General features: G+C 48.0%; 1 long non-coding RNA gene and 1 pseudogene across 1 annotated transcript; one reads left to right on the top strand and one right to left on the bottom strand.

The window, feature by feature from the left end:
• The first annotated feature begins 1,159 nt into the window (after window positions 1-1,159).
• LOC129485798 (interferon-induced transmembrane protein 3-like) lies at window positions 1,160-1,822 on the top strand (annotated as a pseudogene).
• A 2,656-nt stretch (window positions 1,823-4,478) lies between these two features.
• On the bottom strand, window positions 4,479-5,814 carry LOC129485797 (uncharacterized). Its single transcript, XR_008658779.1, has 3 exons — window positions 5,729-5,814; window positions 5,507-5,618; window positions 4,479-4,777 (listed from the first exon to the last, which is right to left on the bottom strand). It is a non-coding gene; the product is annotated as an uncharacterized lncRNA (long non-coding RNA).
• Window positions 5,815-8,634: the final 2,820 nt, after the last annotated feature.

The raw sequence follows: 8,634 nt of genomic DNA, 5'->3' as shown, positions 1-8,634 counted from the left end.
GAGTTTATCATTTTGTTTTTGGTTTCATTCAATGGTAGCAATCTGAGATAGTCACACGCCCATCCCAGGTCCAGTTGTATAACTTCTAACAAGTTATTAAACATCCTCATGCCTCAGTTTCCTCATTTATAAAGTGGGGATAATAGTATCTACAGCCGGGCACGGTGGCTCATGCCTGTAATCCCAGCACTTTGGGAGGCGGATGCAGGCAGATCACTTGAGGTCAGGAGTTTGAGACCAGCCTGGTCAACATGGTAAAATCCTGTCTCTACCAAAAATATAAAAAACTAGCCAGGTGTGGTGGCACGTGCCTGTAATCACAGCTACTTGGGAGGCTGAAGCAGGAGAATTGCTTGAACTCGGGAGGTGGAGGTTGCACTGAGCCAAGATCATGCCACTGCACTCCAGCCTGGGTGACAGTGAGAATCTATCTCAAAATAATAATAATAATGATAATAATAACAATAATAATAGTATCTACCTCTGAGGGTGCTTCTCGATTAATTTAGCAAACATTGTTGCATGGTCCAAAAGTGTTATGCATTGAAGATGCATGGAGAGCAATGCCTATCCCTGACTTCCTGGCTCTTAGGGATCAAGGAGAAAAGTAGAGGTGTAAGGAGGCATAATAATAATAATAATAACGATAATGATAATTTTACATGGTGTTAAGCTAAGAAGAAAAAGAATAGGTTACGAGGGTGATTTGATTGATTTGAGGGAAGGCCTCCCTGAGGTAGAGACATTTAAATGGAAGAATTAAAAAAATAAATCAGCCAGGCAAGGGCTAGGTATTGCAGGCAGAGGAAGGGGTGCGTGCAAAGGCCCTGAGGTGTGAATGTCTTTAAAGGCTGAAGAAGCCCAGGCAGGTGGAAGCATGTGCTATGGGCTGATGGAGTCAACTGGCAGTAGGCAGGTCCAGGAGGTGCTGGCTTGGAGGCCCAGAGAAGCAGTTGGAGTTTTCCTGAGTTCAGTGGGAAGCCACTGGAAGCCTTTAACACAAGGGCAGGACCTGACCTCATTCACAATTATTTTTTTTGAGACAGAGTCTCACTCTGTCACCCCACCTGGAGTGCAGTGGTACAATCTCGGCTCACTGCAACCTTCGCTTCCTGGGTTCAAGTGATTCTCCTGCCTCAGCCTCCAGAGTAGGTGGGATTACAGGCGCCCACCACCATGCTTGGCTAATTTTTTTTTTTTTTTTTTTTTTTTTTTTTTTTTTTTTTTTTAGTAGAGAAGGGGTTTTGCCATGTTAGCCACGATGGTTTTGATCTCCTGACCTCGGCCTCCCAAAGTGCTGGGATTACAGGCGTGAGCCGTCATGCCTCATTCACATTTTTAAAAGAGCTCCTGACAGCTGGTCTTCACTGGACATCATGAACCACACGGTCCAAACCTTCTTCATTCCGTCAAACACCGGCCACCCTGCAACTATATGATGCTCAAGGAAGAGTAACAGGTGGCTGTGCTGGGGGTGCCCTGCAACCCTCCTCCCTCAACGTCCACCATGACCCACATCTGCAGCAAGACCTCTGTGCCCGACCATGTCATCTGGTCCCTGTTTAACAACCTCTTCATGAACTCCTGCTGCTTGGGCTTCATAGCATTCGCTTACTCCATGAAGTCTAGGGACAGGAAGATGGTTGGTGACCTGATCAGGGCCCAGGCCTATGCCCCCTCTGCCAAGTGCCTGAACATCTGGGCCCTGGTTCTGTACATCCTCATGATCATTCTGTTTATCATCATCCCAGTGTTGATCTTCCAAGTCTATCGATAGAACAGGAGGCAGCATCCAGGCCAGGAGCTCTGACTATGACCTGTCTCCCACATACTCCACCTTCTATTCCTCACCCTATATCAGCCCTTTATCCTCACACACTTTTCTACAATGGCATTCAATAAAGTGCATGTGTTCCCGAAAAAAAAAAAAAAAAAAAAGAGCTCCCTAGCTAGAGGGTGGAGAGGGGAGTAGGAAAGGAGTAGAAGCCAGGGCTTTCATTGTAAGGATTAAATGAGATAATGAATGTGTAGCATTCAGTGTCATAACTGACCCATCATTTCCCAGTTCATGTTAGTCATTTCTATTAATAATTATGATCTATATTATTAATAAGAGTACTTCCTTGGTATCATAATCTGATTGTATAAACTCAACGTGTACACCAGAAACTAAATGTCCTCTCTGATTTCATTCACTACAGCGTCAGAAAAAAAAGTTGTTAGAAAAAATTCCCAGTCTGTGGCCTGGGGGTTAGGGAACCCCGGGTTTAGAGAAGACTCAAGCCTACTGTGTCTGAGTCAGGAGATGGGAAATGAGTTTACCGGCCTAGATGAAGCTCAAGTTAATGTTGATTCCCAAGTTCTTCACCTTATTATGGCCCACATAGTTAGCTGGATGTGCCAAGTGCAAACTTTTTGCTGAACCAGTTTGTGAAACACTTTTCACTAATTACTATACCAATCTATAAAAGAAGGCACTTCTTAAAAATACTTTGTTTTCCAGAAATCACAATACAGTACGGTACTTACTTTTGTGAGATTTACTTCTGACCCAACCAAGGATACACGCAGAGAGAATGTGTGTTTGGAGAGCTGGCGTTCGTGCACATTTCAGGCTTTGGGAAAGGGATTTACTGGCTCTCCAAAAGCAAAGGCATGTACTTCTCAACCTCTAGGCAGTAGGACGGAATTGTATTCCTGTCTGACCAATGGAAAATAGGAGGCACAGTAGGCCTGAGTCTTCTCTAGACCAGGGGTCCCCAATCCCCGGGCCATAGACCAGGATTGGCATTTATAGCCACTCCCCATTGCTACCATTACCACCTGAGCCCCACCTCCTTTCAGATCAGTGTTGGCACTAGATTCTCATAGGAGTGCAAACCCTATTGTGACCTGTGCGTGCGAGGTATCTGGGTTGCATGCTCCTTATGAGAATCTAATGCCTGAAAATCTGCCACTGTCTCCCATCACCCCTAGAAGGGACCATTTAATTGCAGGAAAACAAACTCAAGGGTCTTGCTGAGTCTACATTATGCTGAGTTGTACAATTATTTCCTTATATATTACACGTAATAATAATAGATATAAAATGCACAATAAATGTAATGCACTTGAATCATCCCAAAACCATCCCCCCACATCTGTGGAAAATTTGTTTTCCACAAAATGGTCCCTGGTGCTGAAAAGGTTGGGGATCACTGCTCTAGACCAAGAAAAAGCACAGAGTAAATGTGGGAGCAAAATGCTGAAGAACTTTGCTGACTCTTCTCGAAGCCTCGTTTTTTCCCATCTATCGAATGGCTGTAATAATCATGCCCTCCTTTTAAGGTTGCTCTGAGGATTGAGGGAGAGAATTCATAAATGTGTTTCCATTGGATCTGACACAAAAAGAGCTGGACAGTTGTTAATTGTTGAGGCTATCATTGTTACTCAAAGACCAAAGTACCTGCTCTACTCCATTTGACCCATTTAATTCTAGATTTTAAAAGGCCGGTTCTGATAGTCTAAGTAGAACGGCTTTGGAGACCAGAAAATGTTAGTGTGATGACCTTCAGCATCCTATCTATGACACTAATTTGATCCTTGAGCCAGGATGAAACCTGGAAAAGAGCCCTTGGGCCACTGGCTCCAGCCGTGGGGTCTTCCAAGCGTCCCCTTTAACGTGGCAGACTCACAGCTCTGCGAGAGGTGGCTTTCCCAATGCTGCTTGAAATTACACTCGTAACCTGGGAGTTTGATAAGCCAAGGGGTCTGGGGTTTCAATTCCCTCTGTCCTCTGCTTTTCTAACTCGCAGTAATTATCTTTGTAATGCTCTAATGCTGAATAATGATGCTGCTAATGCAGGCTGCACTTCGCGCACAGGTGCCAGCTGTTACCTCGCCGGGCAGCTGACCGCGCGGTGCACACTTAGGCGCATTCACTGAGCCCAGCCCCAGCCCACACCAACTAAACAAAGAAAGCCCCGGCCTTCCTACCGATCCACCCCGCCCCTCTCCCTCGGCCTTAAGGAGGCCCTTCTCCCTCCCTTCCCGGCCCACGCTCTCTCTCTCCTCCTCCACCCCTCCCTCACTTCTTCCCCTAACAGCCCTCCCTCCTCCCTTCGGTGGTTTCTTCCTGCAGCAGAAATCCAGGAAACCGCCCCCAACATTTCCTTTACCCACGATTTTCTCCAGAGTCTGACTCACACACAATTCAGCTTGATTTGGAGTTCCCTTTTCTCTGCCCCATGAGAAACCCCAGCTCTCCCATTCATTTCTGGGAGTACAGGCTTGCCAGATAAGGTTGCTTATTTTTGAGTCTGATAATTGACCTTTCATCATGGGGGTCGGGGGGAGGCATATTGAAGACAAATTACCAAAGAACAAATGTGAGGCTGTTGGCTTTACACACACACACACACACACACACACACACACACACACACACACAAAGACCCTTTACATATTTGTCCATAGAACAGGCTTCAGCAGACAACATCTGCAGGATGAGTCGTTTTTCCGTAACTTGAATCTCGTAATTCATTGTTTCTCTGGTGCTGGTTACAGTAGCTAAGAGGGTGGAACTGCAGGACAATTTGTCACACAAACAAATTTAAATATGGACCGAGGGGTTTGCCCACCTTATGATGAGTGGTTGACTTGTGGCCAAAAACACAAAACAAAAACAAAAACAAGAGGTGGGGTTGATGAGGTCTGGGGGACAAGAGTTGCAGTTTCGAAACAGAGTGGAGGCTCCTTTAATTTTGACAGCCCGAATGCTACAGGGGTCACAGCACATCTGCTCCGGAGGAAAGACAAAGGGCAAGGTGGGGCCACGGTAGCCTGCGCGGGGCTCTTGGCGCGGCGGGGGCGGCGTGCGCCGAGCTGGGCGCGAGTGGAGAGGCCGGCGGCTTTGTGCGCTCCCGCCAGTGCCCGCCTGCAGCCCCGCCGCAGCGTTTAACCTTGACTTCTCCCTTCTCGCTTCTGGCACGGAGGGAAAGCCTGTCCAGATGGGCGTCCTGAGTGTGACGACGTCCCCTCTTGCCCCCGCGCTCTCGCGCAGATGTCGCACGCTGCCCTGGGTCCCGCCACGCCGCCCACCAAGGCCGCGGGCCCTGAGCGCCCGGGGCAGGCGGGCACATCCCGCACCCTCTCCGCCCGCCCGCCCCCGGCGCCCTTCGCATTCCCTTCTTCGGCCCTGGCCGCTCGGACCGGAGCGCCCAGGCCAGCTCAGGGTGTTCCCGCGGGGGTCTGCGGGAACAATGGTGAGCCTGTGCTCTGCTGGCTGGGGGGCGTCGTCCCCGCAGCTGGCGCGTCCCTCCAGGCTGAGCGCCCATCACCCCACGCGGCCCTAAGTTGGGCCACCTCGCGGGGCGCTGCGGCCGGGCCGGGAGGGGACATCTGAGGCCCGAGAGACCCGCGCTCATGGACAAGTGTCGCCCGCGCCCGGCAGGGCCGTGGAGACAGACCACGCAGTGACAGGCCGGAGGCGGCTCGAGGGATCCATAATTTATGATGTTGTTCTTACCAGTCCGGTTTGGGATTTCACAAGCTTTGTCAGTTTCCTTCCCATTTGTTGCTTCCGTCTGTCCTTTTGGAGAAAACTCTTTCCCTCCCCCAGGACAGAAGCAGTTGCCCTACTGAATTAATGTGATAAGGAGAAAAAAAAAAGGGATTGATGGTTAAGAGAATGGGTGAACACAGGTAAGGGGGTGGGGCTGAAAGAGAGGTTGCTTAGTCCTTTGTGTACCTTCGACCAATTTTACCCAGACCGTGAAGAAAAAAGTAAGGCCATTTTCAGAGAGATGGGGTGGAGGGTTCATGCTGAGAGGTAGTGAGAGCAGATCTTCCTCACCACTACCACCAATCATCCTCTTCAATTACAAATAAGCCCCTTGGCCCTAAGATTTTTCTTTTTTGTTTTTCTTCTTCTCCTTTTTTTTTTTTTTTTTTTTGAGACGGAGTCTCTCTCTGTCACCCAGGCTGGAGTGCAATGGCGCAATCTCGGCCCACTGCAACCTTCATCTCCCGGGTTCAAGTGATTCTCCTGCCTCAGCCTCGGGCGCCCACTACTGCGCCCGGCTAATTTTTGTATTTTAAGTAGAGATGGGGTTTAGCCACATTGGCCTGGCTGCTTTCGAACTCCTGACCTCAGGTGATCCACCCGCCTCGGCCTCCCAAAGCGCTGGGATTACAGGCGTGAGCCCCCGCGCCTGGCCGAGATTTTTCTTACAGTGCTGCAGGATGCCCCAAAATGAACCTGGGTCTCCAGAAGGTAAGGGGTTAATTGTTCCTCCTTGCAGCTCCCAATCTGGGCTGATCCCTGGGAGGGACCTGCATTGAGACACTGCAGCCTTAGTGCTCCTAACTTAGGATACACTTGGGGACCCTTGGGCAAAAGGACACACCTGTCTTGAAAATTCCTTAAGTTGCTTTAGTGATTGGGGAAAACTTTATGGATTTTATTAACTTTTAGTGCAATGAATAAATGTTAGGCACAACAAAGAGCCCTAAACTAGCTGGGGAAAGTTTTTCTCAGGCCATTTTTCCAGTTTTGTTTTGCTTTTTTCTTGAAAAAAAATTTATTCTAGACCCCTTCCTTTTCTCCTTTGGACTTGGTGTTGCTAAGTGGAACTCAGGCCAGAGCAACTGTCGCAAATGCCTGCTGTGGTTGCCTCTGCAACACAGGCCTGTAAAGACTTGAGTAAGAAGAGGTTTGAAGTGAGTGGCTCCCTCCCAGATGCTGCCAGTGCAGAGGCAAGGGGAGGGTGGTTCCAGCCAGGGGCTGCTCCCATTGCTCCTGTGGGTGAGGAGGGGACAGGCGTGGGAAGAGCTGCGAACTCCAGAGCCAGCAGCCTCTGCAGATGGCTGGGTCATTTTGTGGTTTACAAATGACCAAGTCAGGTTGAAGCCACAGTCACTGTGGTTACAGGCACCCGTGATTAGTCACACAGTTAGTGACCCAGTTACAGCACACCCTCTTTTAAAAAGGACATTATTCAACATCTTGCTTGCTTGATTTCAGAAATGGTCCCTGTATATAAGGAAAATGAAAACTGCAAGGGGTGGGGGATTGAAATCTAGGGTGTGTTTTTAGGACTGCCGGGAGTTTGGTTTTCTGAAAAGGAGCACAGGTGGGGTGTGACTTTTGTGGCAAGTAGAATTCCACTGAACTTGAACTAGAGAGTGCCTTCCAAGTTCAGGTATGACCCTTTCACAGGGGAGTCTCAAAGGGGTCTGGGAGAGAAAGACAAGGGCCTCCTGAGCTTCGACTTGGCTCATGTGTTTGTGGCCATCTGTGAAATGAAAGTGGGGAGTGAGGAAAGCAGGAAGGGGAAGAAGAACCCTGAATATGGAGGCTTGCGTGGGTTTTTACTTTTTAAAAATAGCATTTCTTTTACCACAATGCTGCAGGAACTTGTAAACATGAGTCCCCAGCAATAGTAAACAAATTAGTCTAAGTTCTTTTATGTGAAAAGTAAGTAGAGCAAGTGTCTCTTGGTCTCTGTCTCTCTATCTCTTTCACTCTCTCATTTTTTTTTTTTTCACAAAGAGAAAATGCAAAACAAAAATATCCCCTCCTCTTAAAAGCTTCTTTGCTGGTGTTTGTCCAGGAACAAATAGTCTTTTATTTGAATGGTGTCCAAAAGTTCATAAGCAAAAAAAGTGCCCAACGTCTGGTTACCCACAATACAGTCTCTGGCTACATAGTGGAGCTTTTCTGTCCTGAATTTGTGATCTGCTATCAGAGTCCTTTAATTTCTCTGAACAGAAGCCTCTTTGGAAGAAGAAAGGATGGGGGTGGGGAGCAACACTGGAATCGGTCTTTTTTTTTTTTTTTTTCCTTTTTGCTGTTTTCTTCCAGTCAGCAAGTAGTGCTTGGATTCTTCTGATCTTTCCCAGCATCTTCCTGAGGTGCGGGCCACGGAAGGGTTAAGGAGGCTGCGGGCAGGTTTCCCTGCAGGGGTGGGGCAGCTGGGCAGGCACCACCCACCCCTGAGGCCCTTTATCTCCTTTGAAGATTTTCTTTTTACAGCGTGTTTAATGCAATCTTCAGTGATGACCATCTTTTTAAAGCCATAGGTTTCCTTTAACTGTCGGGAGTCTACAGATATTCTCGACATTCTAAATGTAGGATCTGGTGAGATGAAAGGAAAGAGGCAACCGATTAGGGAGAAGATGGACTATTGTTTTGAGAGATGGGCAAAAATAATGATTTGAAACTAAATTTTAATTGCCGATAAACAATCATTTTAAACATTTGGCTGGTTTTTGTGGGTGGAAGCTTCCATTTCAATGAATTCAATTTGACACACTTTTACAAAGCAGCCTTGGTAAAAGCCAGGTGATCTCCTGTGTGCCCCAGATGCAGGTGAGAACAGGGTACCCCAAAGCCATGCTCTCATGGAACTTTTATGGGGTGGCGGTGGGGGCTAGGAAGTAATTTTAAAAATAACTTTTGGATAGAGATAAGTGCCTTGAAGATAATAAAACAGAATAGAGAGGTTTCTCTGAGGAGTTGATATTTGAGCCAACCATAGTGCCCCTTGGAAGAAATGGTCCAGGCAGAGATCCACATAAAGGCCTGAGGCTGAAATGGGCCGCGTGGAGGCCCCTGTCACCGGGATGGGGAGAAATAGACTGGAGAAGGGGCTC

Source organism: Symphalangus syndactylus, chromosome 7 (assembly GCF_028878055.3).
Source record: "Symphalangus syndactylus isolate Jambi chromosome 7, NHGRI_mSymSyn1-v2.1_pri, whole genome shotgun sequence".
Classification (NCBI taxonomy): Eukaryota; Metazoa; Chordata; class Mammalia; order Primates; family Hylobatidae; genus Symphalangus; species Symphalangus syndactylus.
The sequence above is the reverse complement of the archived record's forward strand: the minus strand, read 5'-3'. Positions and strand labels throughout refer to the sequence as shown.